Here is a 14,039-nt window from a genome sequence, read left to right on the forward strand (position 1 = left end):
ATGGGCACTCTTCTCCTTCGTTTTCGACAATTAAGAAATGGGCTGCCGAGTTAAGTGTGGCCGTACCAGCCTTGAAGATGATCCACATGAAGGACGTCCAAAAAGTGTAACAACACCAGAAATCATTGATCGAGTGGTGCACGATATGGTATTGGATGACCAGCGAGTCAAAGTGCTTGAAATTGCTGAGACTATAGGCATTTCAAAAGAATGTGTAGGATATATTTTGCATGAGGAATTGCAAATGAAAAAGCTTTGTGCAATATGGGTGCTACTCTTGCTCACAGGATCAAAAATGCACTCCCATGAAAATCTCTGAACAGTGCTTGGTGCGTTTTAACAAGAATAAAACTGATTTTGTGCGTCAATTTAATACCATGGATGAGACTTGGATTCACTATTACACACCAGAATCCAAACAGCAGTCAAAACAGTGGACAGAAGCCGGTATTCAGCACCAAAGAAGACAAAGTCAGTTCCATCAGCAGGAAAGGTCATGGCATCAGTGTTTTGGGATGCTAAAGGCATTTTGTTTATTAATTATCTTGAAAAAGGTAAAACAATAACTGGGGAATATTATTCCAATCTTTTAACCAGACTAGACGAAAAAATTCATGAGAAAAGACCCGGTTTACAGAAGAAAAAAATGATCTTTCATCAGGACAATGCACCTGCTCACAAAGATGTTTTGGCAATGGGAAAATTAAGGGATCTGCACTATGAATTGTTGGAACATCCACCCTATTCCCCAGATTTGGCTCCCTCTGGCTTCTATCTCTTCCTTGCTGGTCAGTGTTTTTCTTCGAATCAAGAAGTGATTGCAGCTGTAGATGGGTATTTTGCAGATCTTACTGAGAACCACTACAGGGATGTGATAATGGCACTGAAGCATCACTGGAAGAAAAGTATTAGTCTACAGTGGGATTATATTGAAAAATAAAAATAATTTTGAAATAATAAATTTGTTTTTTCGTTGTCGGGCCAAGAACTTTTCAGATCACTCTCGCATGTTATTCATATTTTTGAGATTTTTGCCATAATTATGTTTGATATTAAGTTGGTGGGTTATAATTTCACTGGCTTCTTTAAATTTGCATGCATTCCAGGTTTTGGTATGATATAAGGAACAGGTGCCTTTCCAGTGTCTGGATGCAATGTATGCAAAAATGGAAGTATATTCTGTACTTTCATACATCAATGGTATGTGTTTGTGTTGTTTTTTTCAGGTGGTTTAAAGTTGGGCATCTATGAGCAAATACCAAAAATATCATTAATGTATCATGCTACCTTTTAGGTTTTATAGGAATCTAGAGCACATTGCTAAAAAGCTTCTATATAAAATTTGGGAGAGGATAGTAGCAAGCCTGTGGCCACACTGTCATTTTTATAGGTAAAAATTATTTTGCCACACTGAGTAACCAGAATATAGTACATAGCCAACAAGGGCTGTAGTATCAGATGGATATTTGTCCTGTAAAAGAATAGTCATTAATTGAGACATTTGGGAAAAGGACAGATGTCAAAACTGATATAAAAAATTTAAAAAAAATCAGTTTTGAACAAGATGTAGATTGTAATAATAAAATTAGTTTAATCCTTTATCCAAGTGTGAGCAAACAAAGTTTGCACCTGAAAGTATCTTCAGGACTGGGGTAAGGTGGTACAACACCAGGATGTGTTGTACCACCTTTGCCACTCTTTTCAAGATGTAGATTGATCTTTAACTGAGCACAATGTTCTTAATTTTGTTTACAAAGTGATGTGTTTTTTAATGATAGTATCTTTACTTGCTTTTGTAATCATTGTCTTCTCCTTATTTGCATTTAATGATTTGATAGCTGATTTTTTTTTTTTTTTTTTTTTTTTTTTGAGGTTGCCAGTTACTCTTGGTGTTATTTAAATTAGAAATTTCTGGTAGTATTTTATCAACTGTGTTGTTAATAATAATAATAATAATAATATTATTATTATTATTATTATTATATGAGTGCTTCCATGGAGTCAGAAGACTCATTGGGAGAGACCCATAATAAACTTTTATGCATACGATATGTATCATGCCCCTCAAACTCATTTACTGTCAAGGCATTCACAACTAATTCTGGCAATCCATTCCACTCATTCATCATTCTCCAAGCAAAAAAAAAAAGTTTACTAACCATAACCTTATACAACTTCTAGGAGTGACCCCCCCCCCCCCGGTTCTCTTTCTATTCATCATGTATTGAAAATTTTTTTTGTGTCAGTCTTTCTTGTCTAATGACAAGAGATATTCAAATTGGTTATTTCTGTACATAGAGGCTATTTAAATATTGCTTTTTTATCTGTGAAATTTGACTATAATGTTTTGTTTGTTTTCAGAATGTTTAGCTAAGTTGTTGGTGATCCTCCTTTTGAGTACATCTGAATTTCTATATTTGAAAAGTTCACATTTTAAATTTAGAACAAGTGCTAAATTTTTATTAATTTTTTGAATATGCTCTCTGTGTATTGCTTTCTCTGTGTGGGCTCAAATCTGGAGTGCTTTAACCAAGATTAATTTTTTTAGCTTGATGCATTTAGATGAGCTTCCTGTCTTTACATCTTTATAAAAATACTGATCAATCAAAAAAAAAAAAAAACCATATCTCCAGCTTACCATAGTGATTACAATGCTTATGAGCATCTCAAGGAATTATGAGAATTCTTCATTCATTGTTACACCATGGCATTCACTATATATACAGAAAAGTAGGCTACATAACAATCCACACGGTATGCCTAAGTATTATAAATTTAATCAATCATTAGCCTAATTAAATGTTAATCAAATAAATAAATATTAATCAAAAGTATTAACTTGTCTGAATACATCCTAGCCTTCATTAATCAAGAATGTTCATGTGAATGCTTAAACATACAGAACATTCGGAACAGTTAGAAATAATTTTTAAAAAATAACATCAGTGTCTTTTGTATAACTGCATAACATTTGTCACTTCTGTTAGTCCTTGCTGTTTTGTCTACTAGTTTGTTTATTTGCACCTGAAGAAATCCTCTGCAATTGGGATGAAATGTCGTCTTACTAAGTAAATAAATGTTCTGAACTTATTCTGGTGTTCTGCTTTATAAACCAATATTTATGAACTGGCAAAATTTACAATATATATATGGGGGGAGGGGGCAGGAAAGTTCTGATAAACACATAGAATGGAAATTAATTAATTTTATGTCTTCTTATATATCCTAAAAGAAAAAGAATAGATTATTACAATTTAATGAAACATGGGGGTTAAAGGATTTTAAGATATGATCTTTCTTGCAGTTATATCAGTTGCTTTAATATCATTTTTGTTCTAGGTGCTTATCAGAACTTTCCAGGCCCCCCTTGTACGTGTACTCAATTTATTGACCTTAATATATGATAATGTTCAGCACTTATTTTGGTTTTTGTTATAGTTATTATTCCAACATAGTAGTAACCTATAATTTTACCATATTGAATAAAATCATTTTATGTGGTGCTATTCAAAAGTTTGAGTAATTTCACCATAAAAAAATAATTACTATCCTAGCCCCTCATTTCTATTGTTTCCTAAGTAGTCCCCTTGGACATATATACAGCAATCCTAGTGATTTTTCCATGATTCCATGCATCCCTAGAAGTTCCCAAGTGTGACTATGTTGAGCACTTACTGTGATTCTGCCTAGATATCCTCAGTCAAGTCAAAACATACCCCTTTCAGCTGGAATGTATGCATTCCATCATCTTAGCGAACAGGAAAAAGTTGAATAGGGCAAGGTCAGGCAAATAGGAGGAATGGGGAATGACTGCCATGTTTTTGAAAGCCCCAATTTTTGCAGCAATGCATCTAAAGTTTTCAAAATGTTCAATAAATTGCATTGAACTGTCACATATGACAGTCTTACAATCTCACAAATGTCATGGATAGTTTGGCTATGATCTGCAAGGGTAGTCTTGTACACTTCTGTGATATTTTCCAGTATTGCACTCATCATTGACAAAGGTTCATCCATTCTTTTAAGTATTTGTACTACAAGTTTTGCTTCTGTAGTAGTTTTTTTTGAGATCAAAACAAAATTTGATGCACATTCTTTTCCTTAAAATCTGCCATTTGAGTTGAAGAAGAAATTCGGAAAACCACTTAAACTTGATGTTACAAAGGTGCACATAACCTCCCAGCTTTCTGGTATACAGATCACAAAGGGTAGACTGCTTGCTTGTTGTAACAACAGAAGATTGCCATAATGTATGTGCATGCATGATGTACATACTGTGGGCATGCTGAGGATTTTTTTATTACAATTATTTACATAATCCAGAAATACTGCTTAAGAGACAAACTATGGAACCACTATTGCTTTATTATATAAATTACTGACACAATTGAAACACCAAACAAATGGAAATTGTACAGTTATATGTGCTATACTTGCGTACATCACACACTATCTGGACTGTGGAGGATGTTGAAAATGATGTCTCTATCCACTAAAGGTTGTAAATGTATAGTACATTGATACTATAGGCAGGCTAAGATTTTTTTTATTATAATTATTTACATAATCAAGCTTTTTCAAGCCACTGCAGGTCTTCAGTAAACAAGGCAGTTGTCTCACACTGTGCAGTGATTGCAAACCTCCATGTCTGTGGTAAAATTTAAATCTGCAGCCTATTGGTTGGAAAGTAGGTTTGTTAACCACTTTATCGATCAGACTAGCCAATAATGGGATAATAAGTAACTATTATTGCTTTATTATATTCATTACTGACACAATTGAGACACCAAGCAAATGGAAATTGTGTAGTTACTTATATTATACTAGAGTACGTCACACAATAACTGAACTGTGAAGGATATTTAAAAACTGGATAATAAAATGGCAAGGCAGAGTTTTGTATTTTTTCCATTCTCTATATCATCATCATCATCATTTCCTGATATGTAATCTAATGATATTTACAGGCTGCTATGATAGTGCTACTAAGTTTACATTATTATTACTAGCTTCCTGTCAGCAAGATTAATATGTTATTTGTCAGTCTCCCATATTGTGAGAACTTATGTTTTGGTTGTCTCAGGTAGTATTAATTGCTGGGTCTTTTTTCTGGCATCACACACTTTTTGCCAACTTTTCCCCCTTCCATTCTACTTATGTTGCTATATCACTTAAGATTATCTCTCCTCATGTATTCTTAAATACTAATGATATGAGAGGAAACATCATGTAGTAGCAAGGGAATGATATTTCTGGAATTATTGAGGGACAAATGCTTTAGGCGACATCTAATAGAAGGAACATAGTCATGGCATCAGAAGATCTGATTGTAACTGAGATGTCATTCCGCTCCCCCCCCATCAGTTGGAAAGTTAATGACCATATAGTATTGAACTGAGGGATGAATAGACATGCAGAAGGATCTAGCTTATGTGGGATTATAAGGTAGGTGATTATAATAATCTTGGAAATCAGTTTGGGATATTTCCATGGATGAAAGAATTGGAATGGCAAGATATCACTAATCCATGGGAACTAATGAAGAAATATTTTTTAGCAGCAATAGCAAATTGTTTATCTAAAGTAAAAAAGAGAACACGATTTTGTAAAGTGAATAAAAACAATATTGAATGGGAACTGCGGAAGAACAAGAGCTTATGGAAGAGGTATAAGGAGGAGGAATAGAGAGTGGATAGGGACTAGCTTGTCACTGTTCTATTCTGAGTAAATCTAGTCCAAAGAAAATCCAAAGTAATTTTTTCATTATATGACTATTTAGGAGGGACAATGATTGTGGAAGAATACCATTGTTAGACAAAAATGGGAGTATGGTGACTGATGCAGAAAACTTAGTAAAATTGTTTAATGATCACTTTAATTTCAATAAAGGATATTTCATCCTAGAAACATAAGTTTTATTGTTAGAGGGATGGGTAGGGTTCCAGGTTTAGAAGTGCATGAGAAGAGTGTGTTTCAAATGCTAAGTACTCTGGATGTCAATAAAGCAATGACTAGATGGGATTTTGCTATATGGTTTGAGAGAATGTGCTAAATAACTGACAAATCCACTGACTTGGTTTTTCATTGAGAGTCTGGCAATGGGAAAGGTGCCCAAGGAGTGGAAAGAGGGTAAGAAAGAGTCCCTTTTCATAAAGGTGGTGATAGAATGGATGTATAAAGGTATATAGACCAATTTGTATGTCTTTTCTAGTTGTCGAGATTTTGGAGAAATTAGTGAGAGATCATATACAGCATTGGAAAGACAAGGATAATGTTATCTGTGAGGGTCAGCATGGATTTGTTAAAGGGTACTCTTTAACAAATACTCTTGTTTTAGTAATCCGATTGCCTTTTATAATAAACCACCTTCAATCACCTTCCTATCCATCTCCATGTGCTGCAGTTTGCTGATTAGAATTATGTGGTATCCTGTCCAAGGCCTTTGCAAAGTCCAGCAGTATCAGTTATCTTTATCCAACTCAGCTGTCATTGTAAAGCACTCTTTGATATTTATCCATCAGACACTCTCTAATCCAAATCACCAGATTCATATCTATTCCCATTTGCTTCAATTTATGCAATATTGCATAAATTGCATTTATTATTGCAATAATAAATGCAATTTATGCAATAGGCTTTAGAGAAATTCACCAATTTCTCTAAAGCCTTAACCATCACTCCTAAGGTGCTAATTGGTGTATAATTTGCTACTTCTGTCTTGGAGCCTCCTTTATGCAATGGAACCATTTTGCCCTCTTTCCACTCCATTGGCACCTTCCCATTACTGAGGCTTAAATTAAACAGCTTGGGTCATGGAGCTGATAATTCCCTTGCACATTCTTATAATACACAGGCCAATATCACATCTAATCCCATGGGCTGTGTTCATATTGAGGTTCTGCAATATTTTTACCATGTTACATCTGGCATTGCAATTTCACCACCTAGATGGCACACCCCTGCAAAATGCTCACTCAGTAATTTGGTTCTGTTATCTCCCCATCATCAGCACTTTTTAAAGTCATTCTTCCATAGTCATTACTCCTTTTACTTGCCACATAGCAAAAGAACTCCTTAGGGAGTTCTTTTGCTATGTGGCAAGTAAAAGGAGTTTCTTCTGTCCTCATCAGCTAACTTTCTCTCATAATTAGCTTTAGCTTTCCTTTCCTTACCAATCACTCTTCTTGCCTGTGCATTATACTGTTCATTGGTATGCTGATCACCTTTTTCTTTATAATCCCTCCACAACCGTTTCCTATGAATGCTACATGAAAAGTTTACATTATTGGTAACTTCCTATTGACAATTTTCCTCCACATTAGCTTGTTATTTGGCAAAACTACAACATTGTCAGATCTTATATTTCAATCTTCTAACCCACTTATAAATGCATCAATCCACCTAGAATTGATGCAGTTAGAAGTGCCTAAGAAGATGTAAAGTTCCCCATATTAATTATTGCTATGGGAGACTTATTATGGGAGTGCAGGTCAAGTGATTATAATCACTCCACCTGCACTCATTCTATTAATTTGCTGATGAATGTCTTCCGAATCATCCCTGGAACCTCCTCACCTATAGTAGCAACCAGCCATATGTTTTGTCTTATTGGCCCTTTTCTCACACTAGACTGCTTCAAATAAACTGCCACCTTCCCATCTATCTCAATTCATCTCCCTTTAGGCTCCTGACAGCCTTTACTTCTTGTATTGACTACCCTGTTTAATATTTTTTGCTTGAGAGACTAGATTCTGTTGTTCATTTACTCACACTCTTCATAGGTGCCTTCATACACATTCACCTGCATCCACCCTAATTGCATAAGTTTTCCTGTATTTGTGCTTCACCATGTTTGGTGAACAAAGTTCTCTCTAGACACCAAAACCATTCAAATGCAGTTCAACATTATACAATCCTTCTTTTTGTCAAACACAGACCATAGGTCCACATAGTCTACATCATTCCTTCTGCACATGCAGTGTATCGATTCATTTGCTATCGATGCCCTCCTCAATTCATTTCTATCATAGCATAGCAGGAGACTTACAGTCTTCACCTTCACAATGTTCTTGCTCTTCATTATTGCTTTGTCCAACAACTCCTTCACATCCTCCCTTATAGAATATTTCTCACCTCTCAGATCATTATTGCCAACCAAGGCAATTTAGTTCTTGCCTTACCTTTTTTGCATCTAGATGCCATGACTAATATCACTAATTTTTTATCCAGGGAAACATGATTTTTTTATACTTTAAGTATTTTGCTGATCATAGAGTCCCCATACGTAATTTTTTCCTTACTTTGTTTTTCTTGTTTGTTGACATGATCTTGATTTTTACATCAGATCACCCACTAATCTCTTGCCTCTTCTGTATCTTTTCAATTTTGTGCTTTGTCCTGTGAAGGATAACCTGTTAACATGCTTAATATACCCAAGGTAAAAAACGTTCAGCTTTCTATGTTAACATTCTATTTCCTTATTTAAGTCTATTTTGTTCTCCTGCTTATTTTCACCACTGCATGTTCAATATTAATTCAACATTGATGTTTTCTATTTTACCGTCAATACTATCCACTCCAATAAGATTCGCTTCATTCTAACCATTTCAGTGCTTCCTCTTCACATATTTTGTCAGTTATGTATCTTCATCGTTTATATTCACAAATGGCTTATCTTTTAATTAATTATATTTAAAAAATCATTATTTTTAAAGCACCAAGTTAAAAACATCAACTGTTATTATTAATCTATCCATTGTTCAAGTTAGCACACTATTAATTATAGTGTGCTAACCATTGCTAACCAAGTGCTCATAATGGGTTCTAATAGAACCCACTAATTGCACTTGGCCAGATGTTGTCTTGATTCGGTGTATGTGTGTGTGGAGGGGGGGGGGGGACATGGTTTACTTTTACACAATGTTACTATATTGTGGTGCTGTCATATGTATGGTCATTTTATAACAAGCTGAATGAGTCGAAGATTTTGTTTAATTTGTCTCTTAATTTTTGAAATTGTATTTCATATCTCAAATATGCTAAATATAAAAAAATGATCAATTAATGAGGAGAATAGTGTATTTAATAAAGAATGCATATAACTCTTTATAATTTTAGCAAAATTTATTCTATATGAAGTGTGCAGCCACATGAGAAATCTGTGAAGTGATATTATTATTATCATTAAGAGAGACCTCCAGGGTGTCAATGACTCATCAATCAAGGCCATACTATCCACACCAGCTGTCATACCTATTCTTGAATTCATTTGCACTACTTGCACACACACAAGAGCCAATGGCAGTCAATTTCAATCGCACACCACTGCGATATCTAGATCTAGATTTTTCTCTCATAGACAGAAAAATCTGGATCTCAAGCCCTTCTTAGTGGCATTCATTCTCAGCCCTCTTGTCCTTTCCCCACCCTCCATAAAATAAAACATTATATCAACTGAAATCCTGTATCACCCTTTCAGAAGTTTGAGTTTGTAAATCTCAATCATATCATCCCTCTCTCTCCTGTTTGCTAGTGTCTGCAGTCTACAAATTCTCAATCTATCTTTCTAATCAGTATTCCACAATCCCAATATTCATTTTTAGCACTCTCTCCACTATATCAGAATCACAATGGAAACCAGGAGACCAGACCTATGCACAGTAGTCCAAGTGAGGCTTTGTAAAGAGGCAAAATGACATCTTTATCTTTGCATGGGAAGTGTTTGTTTCAGCATTGCAATTATATTTTGAGTTGTATTTGCAATCTTTGCTACATGGCCCCATGAACTTCAAATTCCTATCTACTAACACTCCAAGATTCCTAGTCTGATCAGTTTCTTCTAGCATAATCCCACCAATATAATACGACATTGGATATCTAATCACACAAAAGTGCATGACTTTGCATTTACTGACATCAATTTTCATATGCCCACAATTCCAGGCTATTCAAATCATTCTGCAAGTACTACATATCAGCAGCATTCCTGATTACCCTAACCTATCTTTGCATCATCAGCAAATAGTTGAATGTCACCTGTTAAAAATTCCTTCCAAATATCATTAATGTACAGATTGAATAACAGTGGACCAAGCACTGATCCTTTGTAGTACACCATCAGTTATCTTAAATCTTACAGACTCACATCCCCTGTATACCACTTTTTGATATCTGCCAGTTATTCTCTTATCCATTCTAATATTTTATAATCCCAACCCATATTCTTCAATTTATACAACAGTCTTCCATGCGCTGTATTCTGTCAAAAGCCTTAGCAAAATCTAGAAATATCATGGCAGAATCCATCCCCTTGTCTAGCTCAATGATAACATTTTTATAGAATGTGAGCAAGTTATGACCTTCTCTTTAAATTAAAACACTTAAGGAATAGAACAACGTAGTTAAGAATATAAATTAAATTAAACTTTAATAAATATTTTCTGATATTTCGGCAATGTCACATTGCCATTTTCTAAAGGAACTTACACAAAAAAGTTACGTGCACGTAGGCACAACACAGAAACTGGGAATGAAGAGATGAAGCTATTGTTCTCCTAACAGTCCTGATGGTGCCCTCTAGCGGGCTAAGTAGGTGTTCTTGGCCGTTGGGCTGAAGGTTTGCAGATGTAGGTCTCCCAAATTTGGGGCAGTCGCATACACCCAAATTTGTTGAGGTTTGGAGAATTTCTTAGGGCTGAGGCTGATTCCATAAAGAGTCTTTCAAATTTGTATTTGCTACGGTGTATCACTGTAGCTTTCTTCCACCGTATTCTGTGGCGTGTATCCAGAGCATGGTCCGCAAGCCCAGAATGACTGTATTTGTGAAAGCGGATGTAGTCCTTGTGTTCCGAAATTCTGATATTTGCTGTCCTGCCTGTTTGGCCAAAGTAAGACAGTTTACAACTGCAAGGGACCTGGTAAACACCAGGTAGGTCTAGGGGAAGTGGTTGGTCTTTAGTGGAGCGGATAAGGGATGCCAATTTTCTGTAAGGTTTGTAACAGGAGGTCAGGTCATGTTTTTTTAAGATTTTGGTGATCTTTTCCGAGGTGCCTCGGATGTAGGGAATGGTGATGGATTTAGAGTAATCCTTGTTGTGGGGGGGGGGATCTGTGGTTAGTAGGTTCTAATATTTTTTGGATTTTTTTAGGGGGTTAGCCATTGGCTGAGAAAGTGTTGAGGATGTGATTTAGTTCAGTGTTTAGGGCCAAGTCGTTTGAACAGATCTTTCACAGCTAGCCAATCAGTGTTCCGATAATTAAAGTCCTCATTATGATTACTTGTTTCTCACCCATTATCTTTATTTGGTAATGCATTTCTTTATCACTATCAATCAATCCACTAGGTCTCTAAAAACACCCCACTATGTATTTGATCTTTTTAGACCTAACCTAACACTAGATGGCTTCATACCTCACTGCTACATGAAAAACTGTTACTAGTATTGCAATAATAGGTCTAAACTCTGTATTTAAGTCATCTAATACTGTTAGCAACACACCTACCTCTTCTCCTCTCCTGTCTATCCTAAGCAGACATACTCACTGGTATTGAGTGTATTGTACCTTTTACACTCGATACCAGTGTGTCTGCTTTTGATAGCCAGGAACCAAAGCAATAAACTCTATCCCTTGGTTTCTGATTCTTCTAACATTTGTGTATAGATATAATAAGTTTCCTGCATGCTTTTTGGTTTACTCTTGTCTGTTGTCTGTGTGATACAGTTTGATAACTTGCCGATCTCTGTTCTACCTTTTACACTCGATACCAGTGTGTCTGCTTTTGATAGCCAGGAACCAAAGCAATAAACTCTATCCCTTTGTTTCTGATTCTTCTAACATTTGTGTATAGATATAATAAGTTTCCTGCATGCTTTTTGGTTTACTCTTGTCTGTTGTCTGTGTGATACAGTTTGATAACTTGCCGATCTCTGTTCTTATCTATTGTCTTATTGATAAGTCCGAACCAGATGAACACTAAACCATTCTCTCCTCATAATCATTTTCATAATATTTCCATTCTCATCATTAAGACAGTTACATAACATTGTTGGTCTTACACACAGATTCTCACAATTACTGCCATCATAATTCCCGGCCGATGCAATTGTTTTGGGAATGAGTTGACCGGTGGTGGAGACCCTGGGAGGGTAATGGATAGCAATGCGGAGAGAGGAGGAAAGACATCCTGGGAGGGTAATGGATGGCAATGAATTTTTTTTGTCGCCTCCATAGCACAATTGGAAGAACGATGGTACATTGCGCCCTTCGATTGGAATAGGCCTAAGTTCGATTCTCGTCGCGATGGGAGGAATCTTTATCTGGACAATTTCAATCAAAGGTGAGTTAGCCAATCTCATACGGAGGTAGCAGGGTTTTTCATCCTGCATACAGACAAATCGGCCCTTCAGAACACGCAATTTGCAGACAAAAAATACTAGTTGTGGTGGGTGATAGATGTCATTGATGGAGATGATTCGTAGTAGAAGTTCGATGTAGTGGTTGAGACAGTTGTAGGTATCCTCCCGCGATGAGTCTTCGGACTCCTTGGAGGTGTCAGGAATAATAATAATAATAATTCAGTTTCTCTGACTCTGTGTAGGTCTCATACCAATTAATTTTTCAAGACTCATGATACCAAATGCATTTAAGTGCAGGCTGTCCCCGTTATTCAAATCCATTCTCCCCTCAAACTCACTCCACACATCCAAAAACTCGCATCCATTACTTCTACACAACATACACATTGAATTGTTTCCATCATAGCCCTTCTTCTTCATTCATTTCTATCATATCTAGGTAATATACTTATGAATTTCACATTCTCACTCTCCACTCTCGCTTCTTCCAACCTTTTCATATCCTCTCAAATACTAAATTTATTGCTAGTTAAGTCATTTGTATTTACTAGAATTATTATCTCTTTTGCTTTTCTTTTCTGTTTTTCAGTTGCATGTGCTATATTTTTAATTTTGACCAAGTTATAACCTGCTCATCAATGACACGTTTTGTGATGTAGTTGCCATACCAAATAACATCCTTCTTTTATAAAATCATTTTTACTTACCTGGTTTTCATTATGCACTAACTTGCTTGATTCCATGCTTTGTTAATTTCCATTTTGCTGTTAGTTTTTCTGTAATTCCCACATTGTCTGTCTAATAATCTGCTTTAGCCTTGAGATTTCTGAGGTTAAAATATTTTCAGTATCATCTTTAGCAGGTAAAGCCTTCTTATTCTATACTTCACTGTTCTTGTCAGCATGTGTGTGTTTGTGCCATTTTACAAGCTGTATTTAATATTGCAATATCACAATAAAAATATGTTATAAAAACACTAATCATGAAAATCTATTCTAATATGCTATAAAACGCTAATTTTTAAAGAAAAAAACACAATAAAACAGATAAAAATCACCAGTTTTACATGCACACTAAATACACCAACCACTCACAATGTAGCCTGAAACCCAGTAATATGCAGCCTTCCAGTGCCTAAAGGTTCCTAATCCCTGCTTTAACCAATTCACATCATGAACTTTTACACAGGTGTTCAGTCTCTTCTGCATGCATCTTCTATAAATACTATCACGTCCAATGTTAATCTGAACTGGCAACTGTAATTATTCTATTCTCTGTTAAATCCTTTAAAACACATGCAGTAACTATTCAACATTCCTTCACAGTTTCACTCTAAATTTGCAGAACAAATTTCTGTTTCTCCTCATTTATCATGTTTACTGTTTTCCTCTGAAACAGTCTCCCAGCTTTTGTTCTCCCAGAATACAATCCACATCTTTTCAAACTAAAACAATTTCCTTCTCGCACATCCACAATACTAACATACTATAGATTACCCAACCTCTCATAGAGATTATCATTAAACAAAAAGGAAATACAACTCAGGAAAATTGCAGTGTTGAAACAAACATTGATGTGTAAGGATACAGGAATCATTTTGCCTCTTTACAAGGCCTTGTTACCATTCCACCTGTACTGCTGCACACAGATTTAGTCTCTGGGATTGAATTGGATGAAAAGGTG

General features: G+C 35.5%; 1 protein-coding gene across 3 annotated transcripts in view; it reads left to right on the top strand.

Annotated features, from left to right (window-relative positions):
- LOC150093876 (uncharacterized) overlaps positions 1-14,039 on the top strand; it is a 106,946-nt gene that overhangs the window by 59,792 nt on the left and 33,115 nt on the right. The window lies entirely within an intron of this gene.

This window comes from Typopeltis vanoorti, chromosome 23 (assembly GCF_054136105.1).
Source record: "Typopeltis vanoorti isolate ZY-2024b chromosome 23, IOZ_Tvanoo_1.0, whole genome shotgun sequence".
Classification (NCBI taxonomy): domain Eukaryota; kingdom Metazoa; phylum Arthropoda; class Arachnida; order Uropygi; family Thelyphonidae; genus Typopeltis; species Typopeltis vanoorti.